The following is a 23,719-nucleotide window of genomic DNA, read 5'->3' on the forward strand; positions in this document are numbered from 1 at the left end:
TCTATTGTTACCGTCTCCTTAGATGAGATACTTCATCAGGGGCTTGTTCGCACTGAAAGTGGGAAGACAGCATCCCATTTGCCATGAGTTTGCTCCGTGGATCAGGTCAGCACTGTAATCACATACAGGAAAGTCCAGCTCACTGCGGGCATGCCCAGCGCTGGTCTTAAGGAATAGCTTCATTTATGTTGGAAATTCTCTAAAAAAGGAAACGACACCGACGCCTGAGACCATTATAACATTTGAGGCATTTGGAGTGGAAGCAATGCTTCCTAACACTGTGGGGGGTAGAGACAGATATTCTCAGTTTGTCCAGGTCCTCCCAGCCAGCCCAGGGCACTCTCAAACCAGTCTAGAGAAATCCATGCTACTGTCATGACCCACTTATTGATTTCAAGACTAAGGAAAGTCTTACTTACATTTAATTTTATTCTCATGTGTTATAATTTAAACCTATTTCTATTTTCGTTTGGTACTGGCCTTCTAAGCTTGTCCATCTCTAAGTTTAATAAACCTAATTCATTGAACTTTTTTGTAGGAATCTTCAATTCCCTAGTCCAGGCCCAGTTAAATTAGTTCTGTGGCTCTCCCATGAATGCCGTCCAAATTCTCTTTCCTGTCTTTAGCTTTGGAGTTTGGAAGGGGATAGAGGTTAATGCAAGTCTAGGACGATAAGATTGCTACATGTTGTACCTCTTCACCCCAGTAGCACATTCTTATATAATGCCACGTTGACCATGCCTGTTGTTCTCCCTGAATGAGAACCCTCCCCTAGTCAGACCTACATACTAGCGTTGATCACGTTGGTCAGTAATCGCCTAAGTTACGTTTCCTGCCGATTATCAATCTATGCCACCTGCCTCGACATTCAGGCTGACCTTGTGGTCTCTTTTCTGTCATCTGGCCCATTCAGGCCAACGTAAAGGGCCCCTGGGCTCAAGCCTGACACCCAGGGTACCACTTCTTTCCCTTAGCTATAACTGCTTTGTGCCCTCCTCCCCACCGCCACCCCCCTGCCAACCTTTCAACCAGTCTAATGATAATCATATTGAGTGGAACCTAGGAATCAAAAGTTTTAAAGCCGGCGAAGATAAATCCCAACTATTGTTTCCCGCCTTGGTCTAGCGGGTCTGCTGCTCTGTCACAAAAGATTAGATTAGCTTGACAGGATTGAACTGCATAAAGCTAGGTTGGGGTGTGTGTGTGTGTGTGTGTGTGTGTGCGCGCGCATGTGCATGCGGCGTAAGTATCCTGTTTCCTTGAAAGGCTATAGCTTTCATATTTTTCCCAAGTAAAAAAAAAAAAAAAAAAAGCCAAATGTCATTTTCAAAGTTTTCTTTTCCAACTGGCAGAAATAATTCTAAATTGGTGTTGATCTGAATCTTGGAAATTCGCTTTTGCCTCCAATAAGATTTAAAGTCAGTGGGGTTTGGGGGAGGAGGGTAGTTCTTTCCACGCCAAATTTATTGCCTGTGTCTGATTAAAAAGAGGAGGGAAAGCAAGGCTGGGATGGGTCAGAGAGGCCGGTGGGGGTGGGGCAGGACTGGGCGTCTGCCCACAGTTTAGCAAGTACACCAGGCATCTACTAAGCCTAAGGACCAATCCTGTGGACACAAGGAGCTTGTAGTTGACTCACAAGTTCAGATAACCAGTAACTATGTGAGTATGACACAAATGAAGCCTCCAAGTGTGACAAGTCCTCAGCAAGGTGGCAATTGAGAGAAGCCTGGAAGACTGGGGACTCAGCAGAAGGAGATGAGACTGGGAGCTTGGATTTTCCAAGGAAAAGTCAGGAAAGGCCCAGAAGTTGAAAAGGAAAAATTATATTCATCGTGCCTGAAACGGGACCCATGAGGAGAATGCCACACGTCCCCTAAGTAGGTCCCATCCTGAGAATAGCCTCTTTTCCAGGATGAGGGTGGAGAAGAAGGAAGCCCTAGTTTTTTTTTTTTTTTAAATGTTTATTTTTGAGAGAGAGGGAAAGTGGGGAAGAGGCAGAGACAGAGTGAAAGAGAGACTCTCAAGTAGGCTCCATGCTGTCAGTGCAGAGCTTGACGCAGGGCTCGACCCCATGAACCGTGAGATCATGACCTGAGCCGAAATCAAGAGTCCAAAGCTTAACTGACTGGAGCCACCCAGGTGCCCCTAAGAAGTTCTGTTTCGTTTTGTTTTGTTTTTTAAGCAGGGAAGGGCATGAGCAGAGTAATTCAGGTGCAATAAAGACTTTTGGAATACAGGAAGCTGGGGGACCAATTAGGAGGGAGGCTACTGTAAAAGGCTGAGAAGCACTGAGCATGTAAAGGAAGAGGGGGCCTCAAGAGTCTGTGGAGTGAGAGTTGGAAGGCTTAACAGCTGACGGCACAAGAGATTCCACTTTAAGCTCAATGACTGAAGAATGGCTCCGCGTGAACCGGGTTGGATTTAAGGGGGAGCCACAGAACAGACAGTGAATCTGATCTTAAAAGTGCTACATTTGAGGTGCTGGGTGACAGTCCCTGACAGACAGGTGAACATCAGAAAGAGATCGGTGCTAAGATTCTGGAGTCCTCTGCAAAGAAGCTGTGCAGTGAAGTGGGGTGGGGGTGGGGGGAGCACAGAATGAGAAGGGCCAGGGACTAAAGCTTGGGGAACGTGAGGGGGCAGCTGAAGGAAAAGTCTTCAAAGGTGACATTGGAGAAAAGTTAGAAGAAACCAGACTAGAAACAATTATCTCCTCTGCCTGGACCTAATCTCCAGCCTGAGTCACACTTAAGAAACCTCAGTCTGGCCCAAGAAAAAGCATCTGTGTGGCCAGCCCTGGGGCAGAGGCCCAAAAGGTGAAGGCCAGCGTTAACAGATAGCACATGGGGTCTTTAAACGTGCACTCGGGTTTCTAGTAACTGAATCCATTGTTTAAATGACCAAAGGAAAATTTCTTCCCAAGTGAAACCTGGAAACCGTTGTTTGGCAGTTTTGTTTGCTTGGCCTCAGAAGCATGACTTACTTCAATGTGCAGTGTTTCATGAGAGCCCAGAGAAAAACAAAGTGCATTTCAAGTATCACCGAGTGGATACATGTTAGCTCAAATGAACTCTCTTTAGTTGCCAAAAAGATGGGACAGGACTAACTTCTATCAGTCTGCTCAACCAGACGGTCTCCTATCTGGTTCTCTCAAGTACTGAACTCAGTCCAAGCCAAGAGCTGCTCTGGTCACGTCCCTAGGTCAAGATGGACATCATCTGCGCTTGCCAGCACTCCCTGGAGATGCCAGGCAGAGTGATGTGTGTGACCACAGTCCTGGGTGTTATTAGGACTCTTGGACCTTGCAGTTCCTACATGACATTCCGCTAGCTATTTCAAAGCACGTACCACATTCATGACTAGCTATCTTTTCGGGAAAGTGTTGAAAATGTGCAGTCACATCATCCAGAATCCTACTCAGTAATTATTTCTCATCAAACTTGCTTCATTCCTGTAGAGCGTTTACATGGTGTCTTCCAGGAGCTTCTAACAAGCTTTTTAGCTATAATCGTTGAAACCTTTCTAACCACCAGCCAAAAGCAAGAGAATTGATTAGCAAGAAAAACAAAGCATCTTCAGCCCAGATTCCCAGTTTGAGGTTTTCCTGTCAAGGTGATTTAAACCATGCTGCAGGGAGATATGTGTTCGCAGCGGCCACAAAAAATGCCCCCTTGCCTTGCACACACATCGTGGGTGGTCCACCTGGACGCCACCCGGCAGGCCTCTCCTCCCCCCCACAACGGAGGTGCCTGGATCCACCATCGTGGCCCCAGCCAGCCCGGGTCTATGCAGGGCCTATGTGGCCCAACAGGCCAACAGGCAGGCGGGAGTCCTGGCCCCGACACAGGCACATAGCATCCATCCCGCAACTGCAGAGTTCCCATTTAAGAGCTCAGTGCTACAGATGGAAACATATCCTCCTCAAAGAGAGAACATTAATGTCCTATCCCCCACTTCCTGTAAATGTGACCATATTTGGAAATAGGGTCTTTGCAGTCTAATCCTGAGGAGGTCATTTTGAATGAGGATAGGCCCTAAGTCCAACCACTGGCATCCTAAGAGAGACAGAAACACACAGGGAGAACACCATGGAAAGAGAGAGAGGCGGAGATTGGAGAGGTGCAGCTACAAGCCAAGGGGCACCACGGGGTGCCTTCACGGAGGAAGCAAGGAGCAGATTCTCTCTCAGAGCCCCAAAAAGGAATCAATCCTGTCGACTCCTTGATTCCAGATTTCCAGCCTCTGGAACGGTGAGAAAGTAAGCTTCTATACTTTTAGCCACCCGGTTTGCGATACTTGGCTAAGGCAGCCCTAGGCTGCACATCCTCAAGGCCTACAGCCACACCTCCAGAAGTCTCCATGTGCGTAAATTGGCCATGATAGCAGGACCCATGTAAAGAGTATTCTGAGGGGTATATGAGAGGACGCACGTAAAGCACTGAGTCCTGTGTCTCCCACAAATTGTGAATGTTAGAGATTGCATTGGGTTGATTTGCTGCTTTCAATTATCTTTGACCTACAACAAACACCTTAACAGTTCAGCCTACCGGTCTAACAGTGGTGGTGGTGGTGGGCACTACTGATCTGAGAGTCCTGGCTTATCATACTGTTTGGTTTTTCCAATAATTCTCAATTCTTGGACACCAACTGGGTGTCCTACAATTCAATTCTTTCAAGTATGTTTGTTTGTTTACTTATTTATAGGGAGAGAGCGCGAGCAGGGGAGGGACAGAGATAGAGAGGGAAAGAATCCCAAGCAGGCTCCCCACTGTCAGCACAGAGCCCAATGTGGGGCTCAAACTCACGAACCGTGAGATCACGACCTGAGCCGGAATCGAGAGTTGGACGCTTAACCGACTGAGCCACCCAGGAGCCCCTCAGTTCTGACACTTGTCAGAGTCGGCGCAAACCCCGCAGGTTAAGGGCTCAGTCCCGTAAGACTGCCCCCACTTCAAACACCATTTGCAGATGGGGGCCCCAAGCTACCCACACATCTGCCCAGCTGACTATAAATTGGGGGGATTCCACAACCTCTGCCTCAGGTTTGATAATTTGCTAGAACAACTCAGAACTCAGGTGAACACTGTACTCATGATTACAGCTTGTTATAAAAGATACAAAGGACCAGCCAGATGAAGAGGTACATAGGGGAGTAGGGGACGTGGCACACAGCTTCCATACCCTCCCCAGTCACCTACCCTCCGGGCACCTCAACGTGTTCACCTACCCGCAAGCTCTCCAAATCTCATAGGTCAAGAGTTTTTTATAGGGGTTTTATTACCTAGACTTGGTTGATTAAACCACTGGCCACTGGTGAATGAACTCAATCTCCATCCCCTCTCCCCACCTTGGAGGTTGGGAGGAGGGGTGGTAGCAAATTCCAACCCTCTAAGTGTGGCCAGCCCCTCCCTTGAAACTAGCCGCATGCCCACCCCGTGTCACCTCCTTAGCAGGATCTCAGGTATGGTGGAAAAAGGCTTTTATGAATACCAAAAGACACTCATTACTCAGGAGATTCCGAGGGTTTTAGGAGCTCTGTGCCAGGAATTGGGGCAAATTTTATATATGTGTGTGTGTGTGTATGTATATATATATATATATATACATACACACACACACACACACACATATATGTATATACATACATATGTATATATATATGTATATATATATGTAAATAAAATAGTGTAAACACGGTGTGTTGCAATGACTTATTTGTACATCTAACAAGTGTCCTGTTTCATTCTTCCCACGTGGCTCCATATGGTTCTAGTCCTACCCCTCATATAATGCTAAGTGCACACAGTAGATGCTCAATACATGTTGATCTGCATCTCCAAAAAAGACATCCAGATGGCCAACAGACATGAGAAGGTGCTCAATGTCACTCATCATCGGGAAATACAAATCAAAACCACCATGAGATACCGCCTTACACCTGTCAGAATGGCTAACATGAACAACTCAGGCAACCACAGATGTTGGCGAGGATGCGGGGAAAGAGGATCTCTTTTGCATTGTTGGTGGGAATGCAAGCTGGTGCAGCCACTCTGGAAAACAGTATGGAGGTTCCTCAAAGAACTAAAAATAGAACTACCCTACGACCCAGCAATTGCACTACTAAGCATTTATCCACGGGATATAGGGGTGTTGTTTTGAAGGGACACATGCACCCCCATGTTTATAGCAGCACTATCAACAATAGCCAAAGTATGCAAAGAGCCCAAATGTCCATCGATGGATGAATGGATAAAGAAGATGTGGTATATAAACAATGGTGTATCACTTGGCAATCAAAAAGAACAAAATCTTGCCATTTGCAACTACGTGGATGGGACTGGAGGGTATTATGCTAAGCGAAATTAGAGAAAGACAAGTATCATATGACTTCACTCATTTGGAATTTAAGATACAAAACAGAAGAACATAAGGGAAGGGAAGCAAAAATAAAAACGGGGAGGGGGACAAAACATAAGAGACTTTCAGCTACAGAGGACAAACAGGGTTGCTGGAGGGGTTTGGTGTGAGAGGATGAGCTAAATGAGTAAGAGCCATTAAGGAGGACCCTTGCTGGGATGAGCACTGGGTGTTATATGAAAGGAATGAATCACTTGATTCTACTCCTGAAGTCATTATTGCACATTATATGCTAACTAACTTGATTGTAACTTAAAAAGTAAATTTTTAAAAAAAGTTGACCTGCGTGACCTTTGTGCTCATCACATAACACCTGGTGATCTCATCTGTGAAATAGAAAGGGACTTTTCCAAGTCTTTTCTGCACTAAAGGATTTTCCCCCTGTTCTGTTGCTTCTGAAAGAAATATGAGGACAAAGGAAATTTCTATTCATGCGTCCTTGGAGTCTTTTCTCTCACAACGTCACCTGTATGCAGAGGTTACTGAAGACCAGAAAAGTTTGTAAGGTACCCTCCCCCCCACCCCACCCCGGTACCGGTTCTCCAGCCCCTCAGAATATCTGGTCATCTTGGGGAGAGAGAGAGACAACAAAAGTTAGTCTGGTCCTAGAAACAATGCGCAGTGAGGCAGACACAGAGAACTTTAATCTGACCCCTATAGCATCATTTTCTTCCAGCTGGAATTGACCATGGAAAGCTTATCTTTTGGGAAAAAGAAAATAAGTAGAGATAGGTGATAGAGAAAGAAAGAAAGAAAGAAAGAAAGAAAGAAAGAAAGAAAGAAAGAAAGAAAGAAAGAGAAAGAAAGAGAGAGAAAGAAAGAAAAAGAAAGAAAGAAAGAAAGAAAGAAAGAAAGAAAGAAAGAAAGAAAGAAAGAAAAAGAAAGAAAGAAAGAAAGAAAGATAGATAGATGGGAGTCTCTATTGCGCAGAAGTTCCCTTCTAATTTCTACCCCCTTGCTCTGACTTTGGCAATGGCAGTGTCAGATTCAGGGGGATTTATTGCAGGATGGATGCTAAAGAGTCTTGGCCATACCCCTGGAAGTGTACGTAAGAGGTCTTTCTCAGGACGGCCTTTGGAGCCCAACGCTCTGCCCTCCGCATTCCTGAAGCAGAGGGAGGCCCTTGGGGACTGAGAGCTGGGAAACACAGAACCTGGCCAGGGAGTGAAGAAATGAATACGACTGTCACGGAAGGAACTAGATGCAGCAAAAGCTGCAGCCCTGGGGGGAGATTCCCTAACCACTGTTCCTCCAGCTGCTCAGACTTCCTGTTCCACGGCCTGGAGTCTGTCCCTGAAGACATTCCAGCAGCCAGCGGAAAGCCCGAGAACCATTTCTCCTTACCTGCTACAGATGCAGGAGAGCGCGTTCTGGAGAAGAGGGATTGGCCAGACTTCTCTCTCTGGGACTCAGCTTTTGGGAACAAGTTTCACTCACGTCTCTAGGTTTTAGTTCAGTGAGCCACACAAGAAGTTTATGCAATTTGGGCACTTTGGGTGTATTTTCAATGAAGAAATATCAATTCGAAATGATTTTTTAAAATTTTTTTAAATGTTTGTTTATTTTTGAGAGAGAAAGCAGGGGAGGAGGAGAGAGAGAGGGAGACACAGAGTCCGAAGCAGGCTCCAGGATCCGAGCTGTCAGCACAGAGCCTGATGCGGAGCTCCAACTCACAAACTTTGAGATCACGACCTGAGCCGAAGTTGGATGCTTAACCAACAGAGCCACCCAAGCCCCCCCAAAATGATTTACCTTAGAAGGGAAGAAGTATTTTAGGTATGGGGGGGGCGGGGATCAAGTAATTTAAAAAAGGAAAGCTTTTGAGCTTTAAAAAAGCTCGAGGAAAGGATGAGGTTACAGAGGACTAGAGAAACATACACATAATTGCAGAACTCACCAGACTCTCCCTGGCAGTGGAGACGTGTGGGGTGAGGTAGATTTCTTAACTAGCCCCTAGAGTTTCTAGTGTTTTCTTATTGTATCAGACCCCTAAAATCCGATTCATTTGAAATCAAACCAGTTACAGACTGGAAAATTCGGGAGGCAGAAGATAGAAAAGAAAAAGAAAAAGGTTTTAGATTTCCAACTCCAAGTGAGATCTGTTCAGAGAACACACTCCAGTCTTAAAGAACAGCTATTTATAAGACCAGAACCTTTGTGTACTGTTGGTGGGAATATACAACAGCGCAGCCACTATGGGAAACAGAATGGCAGTCTCGCAAAGAATTAACCATTGAATTACCATATGATCCAACAATTCCACTTCTGGGTATATACCCAAAAGAATGGAAAGCATTGGTCTTGAGGTGTTTGTATACACTTGTTCATAGCAGCATTATTTACAAGAGTCAAAAGTGGAAGCCACCCAAATGTCCATTGACGGATGGATGGATGAAGTGTGGTGTGTGCACACACGGAATATTATCCAGCCTTAAACACAAAAAATCCTAGAATGGTCTGGACTTTGGGACCACTATTGAGAAGATGGTGGTCCATCCTTAATTAGCCATAGCAGATGGTCTCCTTACCTAATGTCATCCTTGCCTGTGGCAAGAGGGGAAGAAATCATAAGACAAATACTAGGAGTTGATGCCACATGCAGGGCACTGAGGATGCGGAGGTGACCAGGACTGAAGGTCAGCTGCTCCCAGGGAATGATTTCTCTGTGAATGCTGTACAGTTCAATGCCACATGCACCTTCCAAGTGACTAGCAGTGCCTGCCCTGACTTACCACGGCTTCTCCAGCTTGCAGGCTGCACCCCATACATAATGCCGAGTATGGACATAAGGAAATATAGCACCCAGGTATGTCCCTTAGAACTCCAGTCTCATGAGATGTTACTTGAAAAGGGCTCCCTGAGGGCGCCTGGGTGGCTCAGTCGATTAAGCGGCCGACTTCAGCTCAGGTCATGATCTCGCGGTCATGAGTTTGAGCCCCGCGTCGGGCTCCGTGCTGACGGCTCAGAGCCTGGAGCCTGTTTCAGATTCTGTGTCTCCCTCTCTCTGACCCTCCCCCGTTCATGCTCTGTCTCTCTCTGTCTCAAAAATAAATAAATGTTAAAAAAAAAATTTAAAAAAAAAAAAAAAAAAGAAAAAAAAGAAAAGGGCTCCCTGGCTGTAGACTGTTCCCAGTTCAACACTCCTCAGTCCCGAGGGGCACTCGGTTCTGAGCAACCCTGGGAGCGGAGCTGCTGTTTATACCTTATGGTGTATTTGATCCTGGCTGGACCAGACACTTTCCTTGAATCAGGGATGCATCTTGGTTTTCTTCCCCCTGGAGTGCTTGGCACCCAGTAGGCACTCAGGGCACGTGAGTTAATGCACTGGACTCTTGTCTTCCTGCTAAGGAAGGAGTTCATCCCATGGGGAGCCAGCTCTCTAACTGGCCTGGGGTGGAAAGTAATGGAGGCCAGAATGACTGTTTCCAAGAGTCTTCTGATCCTTCACTTCAGTTGTAAATGACCCGAGAAGAAACCATGAGGCTGAGGCCTTGGGTGGGGGCAACTGACGGCCCACAGGGCAGTCCACAGAGCTGGTTGTGGGCTCAGGGAAAATGAAAGGAGACCCCAAAGGCAGGGGGCAAGTTACTGGTAGTCCCAGACTCTGCACACCAGCCCTGGTGCCAACACAGATGTCACCTAGTAAGAAACAGGACACCTCCAGGCTCTAAGGTCTTCAGGCTGCCTTTTCTCAGCCAATCACATACCTGAGTAACAGCAGCCTAGAAAAAATCGGTACTGGCCTCCTGTTGCTGCCTCTGGGGACAATTCTAGCCAGACCACTACTGCAGATCCATGCAGTTGGAATCCCTGGGTGAAACTTCCCATTCTTCCTCTTCTTCCCCCTTCTCCTCTTGCTTGACCTGGTCAGTTTCTAATTGTGTGTCATCTCATTCGTGTATTTTCTTCTCACTCACATGCCTTCCTCACCTCCATTCCCAGAATTCTCCTGGATTTACTATCTCCCTGGAGATTTTTTAATTCTGGCCAGGACATTCCTATTGTTTTCCCACCTCTAACATCGGCCCCTGAGCTCACTCGACTCCCTTTTTCCTGGGCCTGCCTCAAGTCTTACTCCCTTCAGGGACCCCAAAATTGCCCCTCCAGAAGTGCAGTCTCCTTCCCTCTGCTGAACTCTCAAAGGCCCAAGTCCTTGCGGGGGGCAGTCACCATTCACATCCCTCCTGAGAGCAACTAGAAGGTGGGGATCTTACCTAATCCATCTTTGTATTTCTCCTCCCAAGTGCCTTTATTTCATACCTGATGCATGCTCAGAAAGTGTTTATTGAAAGAATGCATGCAATTCAATAACAAAAAGCCAAACAGTCCAGTTAAAAAATGAGCAATATTCCATTGTATGCATATACCCCATCTTCTTTATCCATTCATTAATTGATGGACATTTGGGCTCTTTCCATAATTTGGCTATTGTTGATAATGCTGCTATAAACATTGGGGTACATGTGTTCCTTTGAATTCATATTTTTGTATTCTTTGGGTAAATACCTAGTAGTGCAACTGCTGGATTGTAGGGTAAAGAAGATGTGAAACACACACACACACACACACACACACACACACACAATGGAATATTATTCAACCATAAAAAAAGAAATTTTACCATTAGCTATACTGTGAATGGAGCTAGATAGTATTATGCTGAGCTAAGCATATATTAAGCTAAGTATATAAGTCAAAGAAAAATATCGTATGATTTCACTCATATGTGGGATTTAATAAATAAAACAAACAATCATGGGGGAAAAAAGAGAGAAGAAAACCAAGAAAACAGACTCTTAACTATAGAGAACAAACTGATGGTTACCAGAAGGGAGGTGGGCAGGGGGATGGGTAAATAGGTGATGGTGATTAAGGAGGGTACTTGTGATGAGCACCAGGTGTTGTGTGTAAGTGTTGAATCACTAAATTGTATACTTGAAACAAATGTTACACTGTATGTTAACTAACTGGAATTTAAACAAAAACTAAAAAATTAAAATTAAAAATGAGCAAAGAACTTGAATAGACATTTTCCCAAAGATCTAAAAATGGCCAACAAGCCTATGAAAAGATATTCAACATTAGTTATTGGAGACATGCAAATCAAAACCATAGTAAGATGCCTCTTCAAGCAGCACCTTGGTGGCTCAGTTGGGTAAGCACCCCACTCTTGATTTTGGCTTAGGTCATGATCTCACAGTTCATGGGATTGAGGCTTGTGTCAGGCTCTGTGCTAGCAGCATGGAGCCTGCTTGGGATTCTCTCCCTCTTTCTCTGCCCCTTCCCTGCTTGTGCACATTCTCTCTCTCTCTCTCTCTCTCTCTCTCTCTCTCTCAAAATAGATAAACATTAAAAAAAAGATACTATTTCACATCCACTAGAATAGCTATAATATTTTTTTCAACAAAATAAATGTTGGTGAGGGTGTAAAGAAATCAGCACACTTGTACAATTGCCAGTGGGAATGCAAAATGGTACAGCTCCTGGGGGAAACTGGAGGTTCACTCAAAAAGTTAAACATAGAACTACCATATGACCCAGCATATATACTTTCTAGGTATATACCCCAAAGAATTAGAAAAGGGTATTCAAACCAAAACTTATACATGAGTATCCATAACACTACTAGTCACAATAGTCAAAAGTGGAAACAACACAGACCTCCGTCAACAGACAAATATGTTGTACAACATACGAGTGGGCCTTGAAAACACAGTGCTATGTGAAAGAAGTCAGTCACAAAAGACAACATATTAGATGATTTCATTTCTGTGCAATGTCCAGAATAGGCAAATCTGTAAAGATGGAAAGTTGATCTGTAAAGATGGAAAGCTTAAGGGGCACCTGGGTGGCTCAGTCGGTTAGGCATCCGACTTCGGCTCAGGTCATGATCTCACAGTCTGTGAGTTCGAGCCCCACGTCAGGCTCTGTGCTGACAGCTCAGAGCCTGGAGCCTGTTTCAGATTCTGTGTCTCCCTCTCTCTGCCCCTCCCCTGCTCATGCTCTGTCTCTCTCTGTCTCAAAAATAAATAAAAACATTAAAAAATTTTTTAAAAAGATGGAAAGCTTAAGATTGGGAGTGAGGATGGGGAGTAGGGGTGTGATAACTAAAGCCTACAGGGTTTCTTTTTGGGATGATGAAAATGTTCTAAAATTGGCTGTAGTCACAGATACACAACTGTGAATACACGAAAAACCATTGAATTATATACTTTAAATGGGTACATTGTATGGTATATAAATTGAATTTCAATAAAGCTGTTTTTAAAAATGAATAAATGAGGGACACCTGGGTGGCTTAGTTGGTTTGAGCGTCTGACTCTTGATTTCAGCTCAGGTCATGATCTCATGGTTCGTGAGCTCAAGCCCCAGTTTGAGCTCCATTCTGTCGGTGTGCTATCTGCTTGGAATTCTCTCCCTCCCTCCCTCAGCCCCTCCCTTGCTCACACATGCTTTCTCTCTCTGTCTCTCTCTCAAAATAAATAAATGAACATTAAAAAATTTTTTAGGGGCGCCTGGGTGGCGCAGTCGGTTAAGCATCCGACTTCAGCCAGGTCACGATCTCGCGGTCCGTGAGTTCAAGCCCCGCGTCAGGCTCTGGGCTGATGGCTCGGAGCCTGGAGCCTGTTTCCGATTCTGTGTCTCCCTCTCTCTCTCTGCCCCTCCCCCGTTCATGCTCTGTCTCTCTCTGTCCCAAAAATAAATAAACATTGAAAAAAAATTTTTTTTTAATTTTTTAAAAATAGATGACCATGTTTAATAAACTTTTAACATCTAAGATTTCCATTCATGTCTGCAAAATACATGCAATATCCGAAAGTTCCATGATAAACCAGCATTTAAAATTTGCTGGGGCCCAAATTCAATTCTGCAAGCCAAGAAGCTGGCTGATACACGTGATGGAGTCCTTGGGCCTAGTGGGAAGACCAGAGGCCAGCCAGATTCCTTCACTCATGTGGCATTAATGTTCTTTATATATTATGATAAAAGAGAAATAGAAATTCTAACACCACTTTGTTTCTTTGTGAATAAAATCATCCTGGTCAGTGGTGAGAGGATCCATAAAGTCAATAGGTATAAAAATGTGATGGTATTTACTAATTAGAGTTACATGCAAGTCTTTGAGTATCCTCAGGGAATATTGAGTCTGGTGTATTTAGAATCATGGCCTTTAGAGGGGGGGAAGTCCCCACAGGTCTAGAGGCAGAGTGTCCAGATTTGCAGTGTTCATTCTACAAAGGTGGCTCCAGCCTGGTACTGGTATCCAAACAAAACACACGGGCTGGACATAAAAGGACTTTGCACACAAGTACCAAGCCCTCCAGGCCGAGGATAGTCCAGATGAGTGAACTTCATCTAAGATTCCCGGGTTGGTTATGGAGAATCAGGAGAATGAAGCTTTGCTGGGGACAGTACAGGGTTGACAAATTGGGGATACTCAGGAGAGGCAATGTGGTGGCAGTGGTGACTGGATCCTCCTCCAACCACAGGGGAAGGGGGCCGCAGACTAGAATACTATGCAGGAAAAGTTCTAAACAAATGCCCATTCTCACTGGTAATAAGGGAAAAATCATTTAAACCACAAAGAGATACCATTGCACGTCTACCAGACTGGCAAAAAGGAAACACATCTAACACTACAAATGGTTGTCCAGGGGGTGAAGCAACAGGAACTCTTATAATGGTTGGCGGGAGGGTATAACCTCTTGATATTCTCAGCAAACCCGAAGCCATACACGCCTCATTACCCCCCATCCCCACCATAGATAGGAAGCCTCGGGAAATTCTCACACGTGCTCACAAGAACATCCGAACAAGAATGCCCATTGTAGTGCATTTGCATGACCAAATTAGAAGCAACCAAAATGTCCATCAAGAGGAGAATGGACACATTGTGATACGATCATTCAGTGGATTATTACAAGGCAGTGGAAAAAAAAGAATGAGCTACTGCTATCCGCATCCACTAGGATAAATCTCAGAGTGTACCGTTGAATACAAAAGGTAAATTGCAGAAAGATACATTATATGATGTCATTTATTTGCCGTTCAAAAACACACATAAGTATTTTATGTTTATTGATGGATGCACATATTAAATAAAGGTATAGAAACACACACGAAATGTTAAGCACCAAATTCCAGATAGTGCTCATCTCAGGGAAGGAAAAAGAATTGGATCTGACTACAGGGGCTTCAACTGCATCATGTTTTTCTTTCTTTCTAAGTCTATGTATTCGAATAAGTACAGAAGAGTGCTAAGCTCTACCACACTGTGTGGTGGACCACTGGATGTTCTCTAGACTGCCTTTTATTCTTTCTTGCATGCTTGAAATGCTTCAGGTTTCTAAATGTCGAAGATGAATAAAAAAGAAAAGAAACGCATGGGTCTCTTTTTGTGTTTACCTTCTAAAACCCTACAAACCCTAAAAAATTCCTTAGAAGAACAGAGAGGCCCAGACTAAGTCTTTGGGATCAGGAGGTTTAGAGGGGAAAGTGATCCCACCTACTCTTACACCTTGAAGATAACTACGTGCCCCAGGGCTGGGAGGGCCCAGAGGAGAAAGATGGATGAGAAGACATGACAGAGAATATAGATTCTGTGGTCCCTGGACAAGGAGTCCCTCCTCCTCCATGCAGAGCCCTGGGGAAGTAGCAACAGGCAAGACAGTGTTTTAGGATTTGAGTGTAGAAGAGGCCTGTGTCCCTCTCCCAGGGACATTGTACAGCTACGTCTGTCCTATTGGCGGCCATAAGTAGGGACAGGGCTCCAGTCTCCACCGTGACTGTTGTGGGCCACATGTGGAGCTAGCCAATGCCATAGGAGAAGTACAGAATCCAACTAGGTGTCATTACATAGCTTTAAAATTTGTGGTCCTACTAGACAAGGATAACATGTGGGGCTGGGGGATTCTGAGCAGAATCAGGCAATAAATAAATAAGGTGGAGCAACCCGGGCAGAGGGCGCTGCAGACTCGGACCAGATGGGAGACTGGGGCAATGGTTTACCTTGAACTCTGCAGATCCCAACCCCTCTAAAAGCACGGAGTCCCTGCTAGCAGTTCAACTCGGAGGTGCGTGTCATGAGGGAAACGGGATCCTATGTCCACAGAAAAATCTCTCTTGGCCCTATCATCTCAGGCTACTGAAATGGAAACTACAACTTGCTTAGTTCAACTTTACTGCTTCCTTTGACCTTGTCTTTTGACCTTGGGAAGGGTTCAAATTAGGAATACTTTTCTATTAGGTTTTGCAACAATTTGTGTATACTGGGCATTTTTAGTGTTTGTAATACTTAAGAGGAGCTGGCATTAAAGACTAATATATCAGCCTCATGATTCCAACTTAAAATGTGTAACTGAGTAATTGTTTAGATTTGTGATTTTACAAGATTTGTAAACAATATTGGAATGTTTATGAGAACTTGAGATGCATTATATATTTAAGTTTAATTTATTATACTTATTATAATTGTTTTAGCATTTGGCAATGTTCTGATTGTTAGGTATTTGAAGTGCTTATAAATAAAACCAAATATATTAAATTTATAAATCCAATTAAAAGTATGTAAGGGGATTTAATTAATGAAATGAAAAAAGCCCCTTTAAGGGTGATTATTAAAATTTACTAGATTTATAAATAAAATAATGAGAGTTGTCAGCTGAACTCAAAAACTTAAGGAAAATTAGGGGATTTTTCAATGTATTGCTTAAATAAATTAAATATAATTATTTTTAATTTTTTTTAATGTTTATTTATTTTTGAGATAGAGAGAGACAGAGTGCAAGCAGGGGAGAGGAAAAGAGAGGGGGAGACACAGAATCTGAAGCAGGCTCCAGGCTCTGGGCTGTCAGCACAGAGCCCAGTGGAGGGCTCGAACTCACGGACCACAAGATTATGACTTGAGCCAAAGTCGGACGCTTAACCAACAGAGCCACGCAGGCAGCCCAAGTATAATTTTTTAAACGTATCTACAAATAGTGTCTCTTCTCCACACAAAGCTCCCTCCCCTCAAGGACATTGCAAAGATCAACTCACACTGACCATAGCACTTTACAGAAGTCACAAAGGGGCTGCCCAGGGCCATGTGGTAAGAGGGACAACATGTAGAGACACCACAACGTGTGGCGTCTGGTGTTCCTCTTCCTAACCCCTGCCACAGCGTAAGACAGAAGTTCCAAAGAATCTTTTTCCTACCTTTTTATGAAAATTTTCAAATATACATAAAGTTGAAAAACATATAGTACAACGAATACCTGTATACCTAGTTGCAACAGTTGTGATCTTTTTTCATACTGGTTTTATTTACATCTATCTATCTATCTATCTATCCATCCATCCACCCACCCACCTATCCATTCATCCACCTATCCATCAATCTTATAGAACCATTTCAAAGTAACTTGACAATATCATGACACTTTATCTCAAGATGCCATTGGCCCCAAACTTTGACCTTTCAACCTCCAAATCTGTGCCTACCTCCTCTGCTCCCTTGCTCTTCTTCTTCCTTTCCTCTCTGATCATCATGTGAGAGAATCACAGTCTGTGATTGGACCTCAGGCACCCTTTGTTTGATGAGAGGGACACCCAAATGCACCTGCAGGAGTTTGAGAGGAGACCCATACATGGACTATTAAGGAAGCAAAGGAATAGGTTTCTGAATCTACATATCTGTCCAATGCATAGCTGTGATGGGACACCTCTGTTGGATAGGCTCAGGGTTGGGGGCTAGAAGGACTACTCAATATTCCTCAAACATGCCTACCATGCATCTGCCTCAGGACCTTTGCACCATTTCCTTTGCTTAGAACTCTCTACCTCTAAGATTTCAACATGGCTCACTCTCTCACCTTCTGCAAATCTTTGCTGAAAAGTCACCTTCTCAGTTGGACCCACCTCATTCCCCTGATTCTGCTTTATTTTCCTCCATATCATGTATGTTTACATGTTGTGTTTACTGCCCGTCTCACTGCACTACAATGTAAGCTCCCTGAGGACTTTTGTCACTGAAGTTTCCCCAGTGCCTGGGATAGTGCCTGAACGTCTCCTAGTAAGCTTTCACTAATTATTTGCTGAATGAACTAATAAGTGAATGAATGACTTATAAGGGACCTTTTAGCTCTAAGAAGCTAGGAATTTGGATAGTGGAGGGAAAGAAGACTGGATTTGGAATCAGAGGGTCTGGGTCTGAGTCCCAGTTTTGTCAGTCATAAGCTAGGTTACCTGAGAATGTTAGCTGCAAATGTAAGAGTCTTAGTGTCCTCATCTGTAAAATGGGGTTAATGATACACAATATTTTGTGTTTGCTGTGTTCCAGGCAGTCACCAAGCACACTGCCACCTTAACTGTTGTAATGGCACCACCTGACGTTTCATGTCTTCTAATGTGATAAATGTATTCAGTAGACAGCGTCACCTATGAAGCATCCTTATCCAAAATACTTAACCTGAACTTAAATGAGCCTCTTGGCCTAATTTTTTTTTTTTTTACAAGAAAACAAGAGTTAAAGAAACAGAACAAAACAAGTCATGAAGAAAAAATAGACAAATTCAGAATTTGGGACAGTTTTCAAGACAACTGGCCTAGCCATCGGAAGCATATTAGCTTTATGAAAGTCTTGATAAAAGTGAAGGGCTGTTCTTGATTAAAATCAGATACAAAGGGGCTCCTGGATGGCTCAGCCGGTTAAGCACTGACTCTTGGTTTTGGTTCAGGTCATGATCTCACAGTTCGTGAGTTCGAGCCCCACGTTGGGCTCTGTGCTGACATCGTGGAGCCTGCTTGGGATCCTCTCTCTACCCCCGCCCCCTCCCCTGCTTGCTCTCTCTCTCTCTCTCTCTCTCTCTCTCTCTCTCACACACACACACACACACACACACAAATAAACTTAAAAATAAAATAAAATACTATAAAGAGATATGTAATGCATGATTCTTGTTTGGAATATGTTTCAAGAAAGCATCATTTAGATAAGCAAAAACTAGAAGCAAAAATAATACGTATAGCCAGTTGAATGGTTAAATTAGCATACCTATAGAAATATATAATGGAATATTCTACAGCCGTACAATATTCTGTCCTGAGGCCCCCACCCTGGGTGATGGTGCCCACCTGCCCCACCTCTGCCTGCAGCCTCTCACTGGTAATTTTTGTAGACAACATGAGAAAAGCAGTGACTAGCAGGCTGAACAGTCCACCAGTCTGAACCAGTAAGGTGGAGGTGAGGTCTAGTAGAACTTGAATTTGCAGCTGTGGGAAACTTGGGTTTCCAGTCTTTGCAAACCCCACCCTTGATTTACCAAACTGGAGATGCATAGACACTGCTGAGCATCCCGGGAAGAAGTTCTGGAACTTCTCAGAAAGTAGAGTAGGGGGTACCATGCAAATCTTGGGCCTGGCCTGGAAGGGCCAGGCATCTTCCTACCTTGGGCTCGAGTTCTCCAGGCTGGATTTTCATACCTCTCCACCGAATTAGGAACGTGGGCTGGAGTCTCTTGGGTCATTCGTTGGGACGGTCTGCTTAAAGATCTCGTGCAGCCAGTCAAAGCCTGTGTGGCCCCGTGCTGATCACAGAACGAGTTCATTCATCCGCTGTGCAAAGGAAAACAGAGCTACAATTAATGCAGCCAGGATTGGGACCTGGGCCCTTGCTCTCAGGGCCTGGCCCAAGTTCCTGCAGTTGGATGAGGGGCCCTACGTGGTGAAGCTGTCCTACCGTGAGCATGAATGGTGCCTACTGAGGGCTGAGGTGCCCTCTTTAGCCTGGACGGGTGACACTCCCTCTGCCTCCTTCCTCACACTGCACTCAAGTCCCGCTTCCTTTCCCAACGAGAGTGTTTTCCACCATCTTTAAAACAGCTTTTCCTCATTGGGGCTGGAACAAAGGCTTTAAAATGGATAAAGTAGGAGCACCTGGGTGGTTCAGTTGGCTCGGCCCAGGTGATGCTCTCACGGTCTGTGAGTTCCAGCCCCGAGTCAGGCTCTGTGCTGACAGCTTGGAGCCCGGAGCCCGTTTCGGATTCAGTGTCTCCCTCTCTCTCTCTCAAAAATAAATAAACATTAAAAAAATGGATGAAGTAGTTCCAGGTGACTTTCTTCTCACCCCCACAGTAAGAATTCCTGCCAGGATTTCACAATTTTTCACACTTGAAGTGAGAGCACGAGAAAATCAAGGGAGCTGAAGGAATCACAGAGAAAGTGGAGGAAGCCATTCTTAGGAAAGGTTTGAGGGGGATTTCCCTAGAAGGATTTTCTGGAGTGTTGGGGTTACGTTGGCCAAGTCTTGGACTGAGGTCCCCTGGGGGACAGGACAGGATTCAGAGGTGTGGAGCGGAAGGAGAGGCAGGTCTTCCTTTCTGCCCGCAGTGCCCAGGCAGCTGTGGTCTGGGGGACTAAACTGGTTTTTCAAATTCTTCTCCTTCCATTCCTGGCCCCGAGTCTGATGATCGGAGATGCACAGATTTTAAAGAGTTTCATCAAAGCATTGCATGGATACAAGGGGACCTATTAACTGAGACCATGATCCTTTTGCTTTGAAAGTTGAAGCAGACAAATAACAGACAGAAGTTCTTGTGTAGTTCACGTGGAAGACGGTCCGTAAAGAACTCGGAGGAGGCCAGTGAGCAGAGCAGAAGAACAAACAGGAGCTTGATAGCCTGTGTCCCCCTGAAGCCGGAATACAGAATGGCGAGGATAACAGCAGACACTTACTGAGCGCTGGCTTTCATTTATTAACTCATCCAATCTTCACAACAACCCTGTGAGGCAGTCACTATTAATAAACTCAGACAAGAAACGAAGGCACAGAGACATTGACTCGTTAAGCCCAAGGTCACACACACCTCGCCGGAACACCTGCAATCCAGTTTCAGAGTCTACCCTGTTAGCCACTCCCCTTTCTCACTCGCTCTCACTCTGAGTCAGGGACTGCTGTCTGTGTTGAACAGAGGAAGGTGGGCTCCAGTCCCACTGCCACACATGGATGTAAAACAGGACGCAGGAAGCCAACCCCACACCCCAGACATGAAGGGCGTCCCAAGGGGAGGAACCACATTCTCTAGATGCACCTTCCGGTGAAGGACAACCCCAGACGGGGCAATCAAACCAAGCCCTGCCTCTGGTTCAATAACATGCAGTGAAGGAAAAGATGCTCCATGTCATGAGTCATGAGGGAAATGCAAATCAAAACCACAAAGAGATAGCACTTCACACCCTCTAGGATGGCTACAAGCAGAAAGACGGAAAAGAAGTGTCGGTGGGGATGTGGAGAAATTAGACCCCTCACACGGTGACGGCGAGAACGGAAAAGGGCGCAGCTGCCTTGAAAAACAGTCTGGCAATCCCTCAAAAAGTTAACTATAGAGTTACCGTATGACTCAGTAGCTCCACTCCTAGGTATGCACCCCAAAGAATCGAAAACAGGGATTCATTTGGACACAAATGTTCACAGAAGCTCTGTTTACCATGGCCGAAAAGGTGGAAACAATCCAAATGTCCATCCACAGATGAAGAAACAAAATGTGCGTATTCTTACAATGGAATATTATTCAGCTATAAAGAGAAATAAACTATTGATATATGGTACAATGTGGGCGAACCTTGAAAACACTAAACCAAAGAGGCTAAAATGCAAAAGGTCATCTCTTCTCTGATTCCGTTTATGTGCTATCTCCAGAACAGGAAAAACTATAGAAACAGAAGAGAGATTAGTGGTTTCTAGGTACTGGGGGCAGAGGGCACTGGGGACTGATTACTCAATGGATACAGGGGTTTCTTTTGAGGTGACGGAAATTCTTTGAAACTATAGAGAGGTGATGCTTGCACAACTTTGTGAATGTACTAAGACCCACTGAGTTGTTCACTTTAAAAACGATTGCTGTTATCTGAATTGTACCTCGATTTTTTGAAAACGCAGAAACAAAACACGAAGTGTAAAAGAGGGGACGGATGTGAGTTGGTAGCTGTTCTTTCAAAAACCTGAGTGCTTTTGTGGAATCTGGCTAAGTGTGAGCCACAGCTGCTGTCATCGTGATGACTGCCACATGGTGGGCTTCCTCCAGGTTGACCCATTTGCTCCTCACAGCACCGTGAATGCGGGGTCTGGGGGCTGTGCACTAATGAAAGGCCAGGGCTGGGCTTCGAACCCAAGCACTCTGTCATTCAGGCCCTAACCCAAATAACTGCTTTCCCGCGGTAATAACGACAATGTCGAGAATCACGAAAGCTAACATTTCATGGGTCCCAAGTGCGTCTGGCAGGTGCTAAGAAACTTGTTCACTCACACTCTTGTTCACGAATATTTGTTGAGGACCTACTCTGTGCTGGTTGCTGTTGTAGGCAATGGGTCACATCGGTGAATGAGATGGATGAGGTCCCTGTGCTTGTGAAGCTTCCATTCCAGGAGGGAGAGACAACACACAGGTGAATGTGAACGTTACCTCAGGTCAGGGCTAATCAAGAAAACAAAGTAAGGAATAGGGCTGGGGAGAAGCTGGTGTCGCAGGGAGATCTGGGGAGACTGCCCAGAGGAGGTGACATCGAGCAGACCTGAATGAAGCGAGGGAGAAAGACTGACAAAGGTCCAAGGAGAGAACGGCTCTGCCCGTGGGGCCAGCAAGGCACAGGCCCCGAGATGAGAGCAAGGCTAGGGAGTACTGTGTGGTTGGGATGGGGGTGAGTGCGGCGGAGGGAGTGGCGATCAGAGTTGTGCACAGAAGTCAGAGCACATGGGGGCTCACAGGCCATGAGGAGAAATCGGAGTTCCTGTGTCTGACGAGGAGCCATGTACTATGTCACTCAACTCACAAACAACCCGATGAGAGCCACACGTGCTGCTATTACTATTATCGTCCCTGTTTTATAGAACAATGTGAAGCACAGAGTGGTTAGGCAACAAATTCAAGATGCCACAGCTAGCAAGTCTGGAGTTAGTAAGCCTGACTCAGGTCCTGTGACCCCAGAGCCCAAAACCTTAAACAAACAAACAAAATCTCTGCTACAGATCACCTACCGCTGGCATCTCTGCCTCGGGCCGCACGGGCTCAAGCTCCCACGAGACGTGGGCACACTGTTTACGCTCTGCATCTCAGGCAGGGCCTTGAGAAGCCAGGAGAGGCCAGAGAAAGAGGAGGACAGTGACGTTAGCCTTGGCACACAGAATCTCAGCATCATCCTCAGCCTTCGAGCTCAGGTGGATTCATAGCCCCATTTCACCAGCAAGGAAAACTGAGCCACTGTTCTGTAAGTTGCCACGGGGCCCTAAGGGGGTCAACTAGCACTAGGACCAGTCTCAGAGCAGAGCCAAGGTTATTTTCATCACAGGCCCCGCGGCATTATATTCTGTGAATTTAGAATGCCATCACCTCCCCGCACTCCCTGCCCCACCCCCATTCCTGTGGGAAGGGAGAGAACAGCCCCCCCACCCCCAGCCCACTTCTCCTCCTCACCCAGCATCTCTGCCCAGCCAGGCTGAATCCTCAGAGATTTTTTTTTCCCTGCCTGCCCTCAGCCCTTTACCCGCTGCCAAATCCTGCCTGGCTGCCTCGAAGCTCTTCCTGCCCCCTTCCCCACGCCCAGTGCCCCATTGACTCTCTTTCTCCCACTCACAAACTGGGAATGCAAAGACAATCAGACACAGCCCCACCCTCAAGGAGCTCTCTGTCCAGCAGAAACCAGTGACTAGACAATTTGTATACCATGAATAAGTCCATGGGAAAGGAGAGCACAGGGTCACACCTGTAAGTGGGAGTTGGTGAGGGTGGGCATCGAGCTGACTAGAGGAAGTCAGGGAAGGCTTCCTGGAGGAGGTGATGCCTGGACTGAGACCTGCAGGATGGTAGGGACAATAGTTGCTAGCCATCTCATTCACAGCTCTCTGCTGTTTGGCCCCGTGGACCAATCATACCTCCCCAGCCCCAAGCCCCCAACAATCCTGTGCTCTTCATACTGTCTACCCTACAGCTTGTGCTCAAATGGTAATTGGAAGGCGAGAAGCCACTGCCGATAGACCAAGGTTCAAATCCCCCTTCTGACACAACCCAGCAGCCTTGGGCTGGATGTTCAACCTCGCTAAGCTCTCCTTTCCTCAGCTGTGAAGTTGTTGGACGAATCAGCAGTAACATACGTCCACCTGGCACATGCTATTTAGTAGGTGGTTGCTCTTGATATACTGTTTGTTCTGCCCGAAACCCCTTTCCTTCTCAGACCTCAATTTCTCTAAGAAATCATCTGAGATCCAAGAGTTGAAAATAATATACCTTCTCCTCCAGACCCCTTTCACTTCTACTAGTGCACATCTCCG

Source organism: Lynx rufus, unplaced genomic scaffold (assembly GCF_022079265.1).
Source record: "Lynx rufus isolate CCGP_SWC_20201006 ecotype Redwood Valley unplaced genomic scaffold, mLynRuf1.p SCAF_12, whole genome shotgun sequence".
Classification (NCBI taxonomy): domain Eukaryota; kingdom Metazoa; phylum Chordata; class Mammalia; order Carnivora; family Felidae; genus Lynx; species Lynx rufus.